Below are 10,035 nucleotides of genomic sequence, written 5' to 3'. Positions count from 1 at the left end.
CCCCAGGCCCAGTCCCCCAGCTCCCAAAAACCTGCCAGGGGCTGGAGAAGGCGGGCACCTTCCTGGTCCAGTGTGGAGATCATGGACCTGATTGAGGTTTGGGGGGAGGCCTCCAATGTCCACAATCTCCACACTAGATGGAGGAATGCGGCCATCTACAGGCGGATGGCCGACAGCCTGGCCACCAAAGGCCACATGCGCACCCAGGAGCAGGTACGCACGAAAATTAAGGAGCTGTGGCAGGCCTAAGCCAGGACTCCAGGGGGCAACTCCCAAACAGGGGCAGACACCTGTCCCTATTTTGATGCCTTGGACTGCATCCTAGGGGGGGCGGGACAGTCCGTTCATCGATCCTGGAGCAGAGGGATAGCTCAGTGGTTTGAACATTGACCTGCTAAACCCAGAGTTGTGAGTTCAACCATTGCGGAGGCCATTTAGGGATTTGGGGCAAAAATTTGTCAGGGATGGTACTTGGTCCTGCTGTGAAGGCAGAGGACCGGACTCGATGACCTTTCAAGGTCCCTTCCAGCTCTAGGAGATAGGCAAAGACCAGGGCATGGAGGAGGAGCTGCAGGAGCCCAGAGGGAGCGTGCCATGCAGACAGGACCCCTGAGCTGTCCCAGCAGACCCGTCACCACTGTCATCCGGGGAGGCAACAACATGTGAATGCCATCACTGTCCCCTTATTGGGGGGTAGGGAGGGAGACCAGGGACCGTACACATGGGCCTTGCTTACTACGGATCACACAACAACCTGTGCACTTGTGAGCATGTGCCATTCCACCCCTGGTCACGTGGCCCCAGCTGGCTGCTACACAGGGGCCTTGGACTGTTAGCCACACGCAGGTGTGAAGAGACATGACATTCTCCTGACCCCGGGGTGGGACACAGCAGAATGAGCTCCCTCCACAAGGCCATTCTACATAGAGGCAGGGGACATCTCCCTCCCCACCTCACCCACAGAATATGCAGCACAGGGGTACAGCACAGGGGCATGGGTGCAGTCTTGGGGCAGCTCCAACTCCTGGGGATAGCAGGACATTCTGAACGTGGCCTGTGTGCAAGCACATCAGCTCTGATGGTGCAAGGAACAGTCATCCTCACCTTGAGACAGGGGCTGGGCTTCACCCACCGTGTCTCCAGGGATAACAGACCACTTCTCTTGTTTCTCCACAGCTGCACCAGCTGGCACATGCTCCCACACCTGAGGGCTCTGCAGGACCACCCGTGCAGTGGAGGGGTACCAGCAGCAGCACCTGGGGGCACTGCAAGTCCTGCACCGCAACCTCCAGAACTGGGTGCAAGAAGACCTGGAGCTGCGGTGGGAGCAGCTTGCCCAGGGCCATAGCATCTGCCAACCCCTCTGCGGACCCTGGTGCAGAGCATGCTGCCTCCTGCCTCCCCCTCCCGCTTCTCCCTCCATCCCCTCCTTACCTTCCCCCCCCCCCCCAGGGATGCTGAGGCCCCCGCATCCACGGTGCTAGGAGACAGCCCGGCGAGACTCCCACCCCAAACACTGAGCTTCCCCTCCCCCTTCCAGCTCTCTCTTCCCAGGTTTCCCCCTCTTTTCACCCACCCTCTCTCCTCCCTTCTCCCGCCTCCTTTCCCCAGTCTCACCAGAGTTTCATCCCCCCCCCCCCAGTTTTGTAAAATAAAGACAGTTCGTGTTTATGAAAAAATGTGCATTTTATTTTACATCAGGAAAGAGGATGGGGGGGAGGTAAGTGGAAGGACGTGAGGGAGGAATGGGGCAAAAGCCCCCAAAGGGGCAGACAGGAGCCGAGGCCGGCTGCAGCAGCTGGTGCCCCAGGCGGAAGGCACGATCGGTGCCCCCGCCTGCAAGGCCGTCAATGGCCATGACATAATCATCAGGCGCCATGACATAATCATCACCCTAGGTGACTGCCGAGTCTGCCTATGCTTATGGGCTGCCCCTGGGGGTAGACCAGGGAGACTGTTAGTGCTCCTCGGGATGGAAGCTCTCCCGCAGGGCCTCCTGGATACTGATAGCCCCCTGATGGATCTCCCGGATGGCAGCCTGCAGAAAGTGTAGCCAGGCTCGCTGCAACGCGTCCACGAGGAGCACCAGAGTGTCCAGGGGCAGCTCTGGCTCCATGTTGCAGAGTGCTTTGGTGTCTTGAGTGAGGGCAACCAGACCATGCAGAGACAAAATGCTTTGCTGTCCCTCATCAAGGTAGGAAAGCAAGCAGGGAAACCTAAGAACCGGCTGCCCGGCGGGGAGGGTGTCCCTTTAAGCACAAACCTCAGGCAGCAGCCATACAAAGTAACTCCTGACCTAATGCCTTGCTGGACCTGGTTCTGTCCGGCCTTAAATGCGATTCAGCGTCCACTCAGTGTGGACATGCTATTTCAAAATAACAACACACTATTTCAAAATGCATTTTGTGTGTAGATGCGTTATTTCAAAATAACTTATTTAGAATTAACTATTTTGAAATAAGATATTTTGAAATAACGCTGTAGTGTAGACATACCCTAAAATTTTAAAATTCCTGTGAGATTTATTTAAACCGGAGCTCAGTATTCCAACTTCACATGAGAGATTTTTTTTTCCTCTTTCTGTAAATGGTAAACATTGTGTCTCTGATTTTGCAGATGCAAGTTGAAAGGTGTATAAGCCACTGTGGCAAAGTGGCAAAGTAATGTATTTTCTTGATTAATAAAACACACTCCCACCATAAGCTTTGGGTGGTGGTTAATTCTGTGTTTTCACTTACAGCAGCCACTGCCTCTGTTTCTTCTCCACCTGCCCCATAAATAGAGAACACCCAGGTGCTTCCTGTTTTGAGGATTCCTTGTGGGAGAGCAATGGGTCCATGCTGGTTACAGATCAAGAAATAAGCTCGTGGGGAAAGTTTGTGTGTATGGGAATGGAGAGGTCAGACAAGTGAAAGCAAACAAATTAGGTATGTGGTGAAGCACATTTATTAAAGCAATCTATCAATCAGTATGTGACATGAGACCTGTGGGCTTGAAAATGTGGATCAGAACTTTGTTGGTCCAATAAAAGGCAAGAGAATAAATTGACTATCCAGCTTTTCCAGGACTCATATGGCTGATGGCATTTCCCAAAGCTGATGGAAATGCACTTGGGCAGAGAGAAGGGTGATGTCATGGAGTAGACAGCAGGCTTCAGGTTATGTAGTAGAAGGATAGGTTATATTTCCAAGGGAAGGATAACTCTGCTTTTGGTACCTCATCACTAGTCCATGATATCACTCAGTTATTTTCATGGATTAGTTGAGTCAGAAAAGGTGCTCTCAGAGGGCATGTCTATACTGCTTATTGTGAACAATTTAAATAGCAGCCATGTTAAAAATGTCACTATGGATAATTTCTACAGAGGCAGTGAGGCATTGTGGGAGCATGGGTGAAGCTGAGGCAGAGTATTCAGTGAGTGCAGGAACAATATTTGGAGTAAGGGTGCTGAGCTGAACTGCCTCCTCACCTCATCCTACAGCAGGGCTGGGAGCTGGGACCCTGCAGGGACTCCGGCCAGGACCCCCAGCCTGGCAGCTGGGTGGGACCCCACAGAGGTATCTGAGCTCCTGCATGTGCAGATGGCAGCTGAGTGGAACTCAGAGCTGGAAGTAAAGCTCCTGGGCATAAAGGGGCCCAGTGGCTGGGACCTCGGTGCTAAGAGCATGTGGCTGGGATGCCCCAAACCCGGGGGTACTGTAGTACCCCCCACACACTGCTACTTCAATGCTTATGAGACTATTAGTGCTGTGTATCTATTTTAGCCTGATAGACAATTGATTCAGGACATGGGGTGGGGTTTTTAAACTAAAATAAAACAGATAAAAGTCTACAAGACAGGAATATCCCTGTTAACCAGGATTGTGTATTAACATATATCTGTCAAGCCATAAAAAATACATTGCCGGCAAAGTGCCAGTTACTCTGAATGTGCTATGAATTTAATAAGTGCTCCCATGGAGAGGCTTTGACAGGGCCACTACTGACAAAATTTCCATCAATTCCCACTGTTCCACAGATGCTTATGACAGTGTCCAGTTTTCTCACTCCTTTCTCTAAAGCCTTTTACTTTGTAGTCACAGCAAACCATCCCTTTTACATTTTATGAGTCAATTGAGAGTTGTGAGAAGTGGAATTCCCATGTGCAGGGGGCTTGGAATGCTATTGCTTTGCTGACAAGAATCTTTTTCCCCCCCCTTCAAATAATTGAACCCTGATTTAATACAAGTTTTCACTTTAGCGAGTGAAAACTTTGAAGCCATAAAGCCCTGGCAACCCATTTTTAGTCAAGTGTTACCATTAAAGCACAGATAAAGCAAACAGGAGAGCAAACAAAAAAACTTTCTGTGGTGGCAAGGGTAGAGGGCTGCTGGTAGGAAGGTGAAATTCCTTGCAGCTTTCAAGTTTTCTGTGAACCAAATCCATATTATGAAAATCTAATTAGCTCAACAGCACTAGCTTGTTTCTCACCATCATTGTGAGTCGGGGTATTTTTAATAGCCTGTCTAACTTTTGAACTTGCTGGACCTTTCCATGATCGCCAAAAAGAAAATGACTAATACATAATGTCCATTGATTAATGCAAATTATATAAGTCAATACTGTGCATTGTATGTATAATACAAAGGGTTTTCAGGACCTCTAAATAAATGCTACTCATTCTGACTCACCTTTGTTTAGAATATTTGGCCCAGCCTGTACATTTCTATTGAAGGGATATTTGTTTCTATTAAACTCTATAGACTGTTTTAAAGATTTTATTGCTTATTCTCTTAAATCCTATTGTTTATAGACACCTGTTCACATTCTATATTGATTTTTATCGCTATTAAAGTCTGTGTGACTTCTCCATACACACATGCAAAAAAACGCATGCACATAGCTCAAGTACTTTGATACTACCATGCATGTGTGCAAGTTGTGGGTTGCATGTACGTATGAGCAGAATCCCCATTTCTGCACAAACTGGATATTTGCATTTCTACATTATGTGCATTCATGCCCTTATTTAGATTTGTGCCTTACAAACAAACACGTAAGCATACACATGATATTTTCCCAATTGTACATGTGGTGTTTCCAAAACACACCACTTTTCATGGTCCATAATTTGACTAAGAGCAGCTATCCAGCAGTCTACCATGGAATAAGGATTACCAACAGGAATGTTAATAAGAGGCTGCTCTTTCTTTACTGGCCCCATTCACAGAACATGGTTACTAAAAGTTTTCATAGTCATATGCCAAGGGCCAGTATCCTCTGTCTCCAGGGGCTAGTGTTGTAGTAAAGAAAGTGAATAAGATTTGTTTAACCCCATCGAGCTTCAGCTTCATCAGGCCTCAGCCAAAGCAGTGCCAAGGCAAAACTTTCACCCTCTCACAATATTTTCTTTTTTGGGCTAATGGTATCTCCATAGCCAGAGTTTCAAAATTCTGGCTACTAGCTTTTCTTTTTCATCTGCTGTTTACTTTACAATAATAAAACATCAGAGTGGGGAAGGACTCTGCCACAAACTGGTCTCCCCAGTAAGAAACATCATAGAAGCATTCTCCTCTTCAGACTCACTTCCATAACTATCCACATCAAGTAGTTATTGGTTATCCCCAGAAGGCCTACTGCAAGTTTTGTGTGATGACTTCTTTCCAGAACCATTCTGCTGCTCTGGTCCAAAGTCATAGATTGTCTCCTGTGGGCAACAGGAGATTCCTATGTACTATGTTTATTTAATCCTACCTTCTCTCAGGCATGATCTTGTAGACCAGAAGAGTTCCTTAATTTTCTATCATAAGATAAGGCAGTGCCTTCTTTATGTCTGCTACCACGTGTCTGCCTCAGCCGAACTCTGTTTCCTATCTCATTACTCTAGCATCATGCTGGTGGAAGTTTCTAAGGGCTCTTGTGGACCCGCGGCAGAGCAAGGCAGCAAGCATTTCTTAATTTTTCTCTTAAAATGGCAACATTGTGATGCTGAATCTCATAACTATCTCTATGTTCTGCTTTGTCAAAGCATGAATCTGTGGATGATCATGGATCTTGCACAAACATCAAGAAAGGCAGACAGTGGCATCATTCTTTGTGGCATTGGTTGCATGCACCAAAAATGGAATATGCTGATTCCAATTTGATTTCTGTTCCAGTCACAAGATCCTTAGTATATTCCAACAGACCTAATTAAACTCTTCTGACTGAGAATGTGTTTGTGGGTGTTCAGGGGTTGTTCTGGACTTAATTTCTGCCATTTTTTTGAAGATGACTTTCAAAATCCCTTGCTTGGTCAGAGTATATCCAAGCTAAAAATTCATTCACTGAAAAGTATTTCTCCCACAGCAATGGGGGTGGCTCTCTGGCCTTGGGTTGGATATGCCTGTTCATCCTGAGTATAATAATTACTACAAGAATTGTCAGTTGTCTGCTTCTAGAGGAAGGATATTAAAACACACCACATCCAAAGGTCTGTTGCTGGTAATGTTCTCCAGACACACAGCTTCAGTGAGTAGTTTTCCTTTGAACCCATTGAGAACATGTCTCACATTTCCTGCAAATGCCCTTATCCTTCCAGGGCCAGCAGAACCTACTCCAAATAAGTTCCAGGGTTCTCTCCATTCCAAATGTTCAGGTTTGTTATGCAGGGCTTTCATGGCAAGAGCTCTCCTCTTCCTTGGCTACACTAGGGCTACGTCTAGACTGGCCCCTTCTCCAGAAGAGGCATGCAAAGCAGGCAAGTCAGAATAGGGAAATCCACGGGTAGACGCTCTTTTCCCACGGCTTTTCCCCAAGCCGGAAAAAAAGCGGCGGCCATGTTTATTTAAATCCCGTGGGGGATATTTAAATCCCCCGAGGATTTCCCTATTCCAAAGTTAGAAATTAGCATGCCTCTTCCGAAGAAGGGGCCAGTCTAGACGTAGCCTTAGTAGTTTTGCTGAATTTGTAAAGGGTCTGATGTTAAGTTGGTGCAGCTCTCTCTTGATCAACTTTACTTTGCTCCTTTCTCTCAATAACAGTTTACCTACTAGATAATTCTGACTGGATTCTGTGCCTTCTTTTTAGTAGTCACAGTGTCCAGGACATACTGATTACTAAACAGGGTCATAATATTTCTGTTCAACGAGCTTTGTGGGTTTCTTAGTTTTTTACTTGCCTTCCTTGTCTTCTTGCTGAGCTGGTATTCCCAGGCCATCACTCAATGGCTTCACAATAATAGTGTCATTCTTCACAGATCTGCAATAGTAGCCACTAAATCATAGAAAGGGCTTGAGGTCTATGTAATTTTGTGGGCACAGCCATGTAAGTGTGTGTCTCTATTTTATCAGAATCTGTACCTGTACCTTTCTAAGACACAACATGATCCACCTATTTGCCTGATCCCCTGCAGAACTGGCATTTATCAATGAATAGCTTCCATCCATAGGCTTGCAACAGGTCTAATACTATTAGAAATCTTTCTTCACCTTCCTCCAGAGCCCTACAACTGAGTATCTTGCAACACTGAGCTGCAACAATGGAGACTGATCCAACAGAACAAGGTTAAGAGGCTAATGGAACACTTTCAGGGGACACACCCAAAGCTTCTGTGACATATCCTTGAAGACTGTGACCCTAGGTGACTTATACTGTAAATGATTTTTACTCCTTCCATAGGAATCACAAGCAGCTCTGTTTCATGTGGGTGACAGGACACTTTATCAAATCTGTATAATTTCTCCCTGATTGGTACAGAATTTGTACCAACCTATCCAAAGCATATACCCATCTCTGCTCTATAGCATCCAGCCTGGCACTTGTTAAGACTTAAGTCAGTAAATTGTTGTCCATCCATATCTAAAATTGAACAACATGGAAAGAAGCTTGAAATTGTAAGCTCAAGAATTCCAGCTTGTGATTGGAGGATTGAGTCTCACTATCAGAATCCACAGTAGGCAACAGTAACAGTGCTTTTGCTTTCCTATTATTACAATGCTTCCAAACTAGCATCAGCTTGTAAAATAAAAGGCTTCTTTGGTTCAGCAAAGACTAGGACTGGGGTGTGAATTGAGGAGTTGATAATCTCCTGAAAGGCCTGGTCTCATTTCACCAGTTCCCAAAGGATTTCCAGGGGACATAATGTTTCTGCTTGAGAAGATTTGTGGATTTCTTAGTTTTTGACGCGTTTCCTTTTCTGCTTGTGGGGCTGGCATTCCCAGGTAATCATTCAATGGCTTCATAATAATAGCATAATTCTTCATAGAATCTTAGAAAGGTCTTGAGGTCTATGTAATTTTGTGGGCACAGCCATGAAAGTGTGTGTCTCGATTTTATCAGAATCTGTACCTATACCTTTCTAAGACACAACATGATCCACCTATTTGCCTTATCCCCTGCAGGACTAGTATTTATCAATGAATAGCTCCCATCCATAGGTTTCTAACAAGTCTAATGCTTTTAGAAGTCTTTCTTCATCTTCCTCCAGAGTTCTTCCAAGCACAATCAGGATATCCAAATAAACTAATGCATGCAGCAAATTCATGTCTCCCACAAATTTCTTTGTGACATTTTAAACATGGCAGATCCTCAGGTATGCATTTGGGCACACAATGAACTTGATGGAAACCCTAGAAGCAAATGAATGTTCTCGTCTCTTTAACATCTAGTCCTAGCTGTTAAAAAAAAAAATCTGTATAGAACTGTCAAAGTCCACCCAGGCACTCCCAGACTAATACACACTAGGGCTGTGTCTAGACTGGCAAGTTTCTCCGCAAAAGCAGGTGCTTTTGTGGAAAAACTTGCCAGCTGTCTACACTGGCCGCTTGAATTTCGACAAGAACACTGATGATCTCATGTAAGAAATCAGTGCTTCTTGCGGAAATACTATGCTGCTCCCGTTCGGGCAAAAGTCCTTTTGCGCAAAAGGGCCAGTGTAGACAGCTGAGATTTGTTTTCCGCAAAAAAGCCCCGATCGCGAAAATGGTAATTGCGGCTTTTTTGCGCAAAAGCGTGTCTAGATTGGCCACAGATGCTTTTCCGCAAAAAGTGCAGAACTTTTCCGTTAAAAGCGTTTGCGGAAAATCATGCCAGTCTAGATGTAGCCTAGGTGTTCAGTAATACCAGGTAAGCGCCAAACTCTACAGAAGTTGCTTAGAAGTCACGCCACTCCATAGTGATTCTAGGACACAGTGCTTCAAGGAAGGAAGCCTGCTAATTATATTCCATAAGGGATGTCACATATGCACCTCCCTGTGGTTAGATGGCTTGGTAGCCTTGGAAGGGCTACAGTCCAGCCTTCTTTCTGTCCATTGTGAGTTGAATTGCACTGCAGAGGTACTAGCAGGGAGTTGTATAATAACACAGCAGAGCTCAAGATCTGCAGTCGTGGCTGGCCCCTGACTGGATGAGTGGAGAGCTTCTTGTATTCTTCCCATTCCTCCTACCCCCATTTCTTTTGGTATGCCCATATATAGGCCAACCATAATTTGACCCTGAATATGATGTCAGGATTCAAACCCTAGGCTGCAAGAAAAGAAGTAAGTTTCAGATCCCACCTTTGCTGAGAAGAAAGCTCTCACTCTTAGGCTGTGTCTAGACTGGCCAGTTTTTCCGGAAAATCAGCCGCTTTTCTGGAAAAACTTGCCAGCTGTCTACACTGGCCACTTGAATTTCCGCAAAAGCACTGACTTCCTACTGTAAGAAATCAGTGCTTCTTGCGGAAATACTATTCTGCTCCCGTTCAAGCAAAAGTCCCTTTTGTGCAAAGCTTTGGCACAAAAGGGCCAGTGTAGACAGCTGAGATTTGTTTTCCGCAAAAAAGCCCCGATCGCGAAAATGGCGATCGGGGCTTTTTTGTGGAAAAGCACGTCTAGATTGGCACGGACGCTTTTCCGCAAAAAGTGCTTTTGCGGAAAAGCGTCTGTGCCAATCTAGATGCTCTGTTCCGAAAATGCTTTTAACGGAAAACTTTTCCATTAAAAGCATTTCCGGAAAATCATGCCAATCTAGACGCAGCCTTAAAGTAAACTGATTCAGTTAGTCAGAATCAGAGCTAGCCCCCACCCCTAACTTGAT

Source organism: Pelodiscus sinensis, chromosome 5, assembly GCF_049634645.1.
Source record: "Pelodiscus sinensis isolate JC-2024 chromosome 5, ASM4963464v1, whole genome shotgun sequence".
NCBI classification, from domain to species: domain Eukaryota; kingdom Metazoa; phylum Chordata; order Testudines; family Trionychidae; genus Pelodiscus; species Pelodiscus sinensis.
The sequence above is the reverse complement of the archived record's forward strand: the minus strand, read 5'-3'. Positions refer to the sequence as shown.